The sequence below is a fragment of the Macaca nemestrina genome, chromosome 2 (genome assembly GCF_043159975.1).
Source record: "Macaca nemestrina isolate mMacNem1 chromosome 2, mMacNem.hap1, whole genome shotgun sequence".
Classification (NCBI taxonomy): Eukaryota; Metazoa; Chordata; class Mammalia; order Primates; family Cercopithecidae; genus Macaca; species Macaca nemestrina.
This window is the reverse complement of record NC_092126.1, coordinates 97445159-97449882: the sequence shown is the minus strand read 5'-3', so window position 1 is coordinate 97449882 and position 4724 is coordinate 97445159.

Genomic DNA, 4724 nt, shown 5'->3' with positions numbered 1-4724 from the left:
GCTGGTACCACCACAGAACAATCTTTCTTCCTATGGACACAAATAATAGATTATGACCACGACTTTTTTTCCTTTTTTTTTTTTTTTCTCTTTTTTAGACGGAGTCTTGCTCTGTCGCCCAGGCTGGAGTGCAGTGGCGTGATTCTCCTGCCTCAGTCTCCCAAGTAGCTAGGACTACAGGGATGTGCCAGCACATCTGGCTAATTTTTTGTATTTTTAGTAGAGATGGGGTTTCACCATGTTGGCCAAGATGGTCTCAAATTCCTGACCTCAAGTGACGGGAGGCCACCTTGGCCTCCCAGTGCTGGGATTACAGGCGTGAGCCACCGCGCCCAGCAGACCACAGTTTTTAAGCAAGGTATAGCAAAGTCACTGCACCCTCCCTGGCTGGTTGCTCTGAGGGAAAGTTCTGCACCAAGGAAGGGCCAGTCACAACCCTGCCCAGGCCTCTAAGGCCTGCCTGCCTCCTATCCTCCACCTGCATCACAGTCTCCAGGGAGCTTTTTAAAACTGTCGCTGCCCAGACCCCATCCCTGGAGATTCTGGTTTAGAAACAGAGCATCATTCTCTTGTAAAATCTCCCAGGCCAGAACCACTCCTCTACATCATCTGTACCTTGCAGATCTCACGAAAATCTACAGTGAAGCAGCTACAACTTGCTAGAGAGCGCTGTGGACTAGACAAGGCCCCATGAATCCTTCCTCAAGGGGACCTGGATGCTGGGCACTGAGTCTATGGACCCCTGGACAGCTGACCCCTCCCTTAAAGCTGAAATGGCCCCTCAAATCCATGTTCCACAAGTCCCTGCCTCTGAATCCTGGCTCAGTCACTTACTAACAGTGTGTCTTTGCACACCTTATCTAATCTCTCTAAGCCTCAGTCTCCTATAAAGTGGGAGTGACAGTACCTACCCCAGAGCATTATGAATGAAATTAAAAAAGCAAACTGGGGCAGGAGAATCGCTTGAACTCAGGAGGCAGATGTTGTGGTGAGCTGAGATCATCCCACTGAACAATCACAGGCTCATGCCTGTAATCTCAGCACTTTGGGAGGCTGAGGCAGGAGGCAGGAGGATCACTTGAGCCCAGGAGGTCAAGACCGCAGTGAGCCATGATCATACCACTGTACTCCAGCCTAGGTGACAAAACAAGGCCCTGTCTCTAAAAATAAATAAACAAACAAATAATAAAAATAAAGAAATTAAGAATTCATGTCACAGAATAAAGAGGTTTTACCCCACATACCCAGGCGGGTCATTCTCAGAGTAAATTTATGTTTATGTTTAAGAAGTACATTTTGTCAGGCATGGTTTCTCACACCTGTAATCTCACAGTTTGGAAGGCCAAGGCAGGAGGATCACTTGAGTCCAAGAGTTCAAGACCAGCCTGGGCAACATAGTGAGACCCATCTTTACAGAAAATTTAAAAAATAGCCAGGCATGGTGGCATGCACCTGTAGTCCCAGCTACTTGGCTGAGGTGGAAGGATCACTTGAGCCTGGTAGGTCGAGGCTGCAGTGAGCTGTAGTCGTGCCACTGTAGTCCAGCCTGGAAGACAAAGTGAGATCCTGGCCCCTCCACCAAAAAAAAAAAAAAAAAAAAAAAAAAGAAGCATATTTTGGTAGCTCCTGATAGGATCCAGTGGAAAACACAGAGCACCTCTATAGGTTATTCCTGTCACACACTTGAACCAGAATGCAATCAAGACTATATTTAACTTTCAGTTTACAGGAAACATGGGGGATGAAGGAACAAATTAAATGACACTGTGAGTAGGGAACAAATATATCTAAGCAGTAGATCATTCTCTAGAGACAAATTAGTCAGTTTCTCCAACAAATCAAAGGCATGAAATAAAAAGAGGGAGAAACTATAACAGAATGAAAGGATTTGAGAACCATCATGGGAACAAAAGATGCAGTTTGACAGCCAAAGGCACTTAAAGAAAAATTCCAAAATTAAACACAGAATTACCATATGATCCAGCAATTCCACTTCTAGATATCTATCCAAAGAATCGAAAGCAGGGACTCAAATAGATACTTGTACACTAATGTTCAAAGCAGCATTATTCACAATAGCCAAAAGGCGGAAACAACCCAAATGTTCCTCGACAGATGAATCGAGAAATAAAATGTGGACCATACCGTCAGCCCTCTCCATATCCACGATTTCCCACCCAGGGATGCAAGCAACCACAGATCAAAAATATTTGAAGACAGCCGGGTGCAGTGGCTCACACCTGTAATCCCAGCACCTTGGGGGGCCGTGGTGGGCAGATGAGTTGAGGTCGGGAGTACAAGACCAGCCTGGCTAACATAGTGAAACCCTCTCTCTACTAAAACTACAAAAATTAGCCCAGCGTGGTAGCACATGCCTGTAATAACAGCTACTCAAGAGACTGAGACGGGAGAATAGCTCGAAGCCCACAGCTTGAAGCTGGGAGGCAGAGCCGAGATTGCACCATTGTTCTCCAGCCTTGGCGACAGAATGAGACTAAACTAAAAAAAATGTATATATACTTGAAGAAAAATAAAATGAAAAACTAACAATATAACCATAAATAAATAGTGATACAAAATAATAATTTTCATAGTTTTACAATGTATTCGGTATTATAAGTAATCTAGAGAAGATTTAAAGTATATGGAGGATATGTGTAGGTTATATGCAAATACTGCAACATTTTATATCAGAGACTTGAACATCCTTGGATTTTGACATCTACGAGGATCCTGGAACCAATCCCTCATAGACATCAAAGAATGACTGTACATATAATGGGAGATTATTTAGCCTTAAAAAGAAATGAGATTCTGATGCATACTACTACATGAATGACGCTTGAAAATATTATGCTAAGTGAAATAAATTCAACACAAATGACAAATACTGTATGATTCTACTTATATAAGATGTATAGGATAGAGAATAAGCAAATGTGTAGAGACAGAAAGTAGAATCATGGTTATAGAGGTTACCAGGGGCTGGAGGAGGTAGGGTGAGAAGTTATTGTTTAATGGGTACAGAATTTCTGTTTGGATCTCGGCTCACTGCAACCTCCACCTCCCAGGTTCAAGCAATTCTCTGCCTCAGCCTCCCGAGTAGCTGGGATTACAGGCACCCACCACCACGCCTGGCTAATTTTTGTATTTTTAGTAGAGATGGATTTTCACCATCTTGGCCATGCTAGTCTTGAACTCCTGACCTCATGATCCACCCGCCTCGGCCTCCCAAAGTGCTGGGATTACAGGCATGAGCCACCGCACCCAGCCTTAAAATGTAAATTTTATGTTGTATATATTTTACCACGAAAGATAAATTCCACTTAATCCATATCTTGAAAAATATTAAGGGAGACCTATAAACACAGCCCAGAATGTTAGAATCTCTTTGCTCTCATTCCACTCCCCATCACCCACACATGCCTCCGAAGACTTCTCCTCCACACCTACCCACCCCCTCCAGCCCTACAGCCCTCACCCCTGTACCCCACCTCTCTTCTCTCACTCTTAATCAGGTAGATTGACAGCCTCATTCCCAGCAAGAAAGAATGTTTCCTTTCTCAGGTGGGAAAGGAGGGAAGAGGCTGGCTCCAGAAGATTCCCTTTGACAGGATGCCAAAGATAGAAAGGCTGTGGTCATGCCCACAGTAATAATTATTGTTGCATCACATAATAGAAGCCGGAGCACTGTGTCCCCTCCACCCGAGAATGGCCTCACCCTTTCACAGGCATGGGGAGCATTTCTCCCCTCCCTAATGGTTCTCACACCCATTGTCAGATTCAATTACAGTGACGGCATTCAGTGCCAACTATACGCCAAGCATGTACATACGTTTTCTGTGGTCCTTGTGACGATCATGCAGGTAACCATCATTAAGGCCATGTTGCAGCAAACTGAGGCTCAGGCATGGCAAATGACTTGCGAAAGTCACACAGCTAACAAGTGTCATTCTCAGTTCATACCACTCTACTAAACTGCTGTCAGTTCAAGGCTGGCCATATTTCCGGGAAGTCATCACAAAACTGAGGTGATGGTGGTCAAGAACCAAGTCACTAGTAAAGCACATTTCCCTACCTCCCTTCTTCTCACAAAACGTCAGTCTACAGAGCCCACATCTACTCAACTGAGTCCTCTTGGCAACCAAAATGAATACACACATTGCAAACTATTAAGGTAACCACAGCTATGTGGACAGAGGGCGTCCAGCCTTGCAGCAGCTTTGGACTGATCCTCAGGGGCGACCCCTCCTCCCTGGGAGTCGCATCTCAGACTCCTTCTGGCTGTTGCCACCTCTTGGAAAGTGAACAGGGAGCTGGAGCTGGAGCTGGGAGCTGCTCCCAACTGCAGTTCATTTGGGGTGTCCAAACTCACTTCTCACCAAGGCACAGTCGCGAAGTATCTGCTTTGCCATCAGCTGGATGGGGCTCAGGCTGGGGAGTTTCAGCGTCACCTCAGCCTCTGGGTCTTCATCCAGATGTGCAAAGAGAGCAGCCACCTGGCATTGTTTCTCTCTCTTTTTTTTTTTTTTCTGAGAAGGAGTCTCACCCTGTCACCCCAGAGCACAGTGGTGCAATCTCAGCTCACTGCAACCTCTGCCTCCTGGTTTCAAGCTATTCTCCTGCTTCAACCTCCCAAGTAGCTGGGATTATAGGCACCTGCCACCACACCCCACTAATTTTTGTATTTTCAGTAGAGACAGGGTCATGTTGGCCAGGCTGGT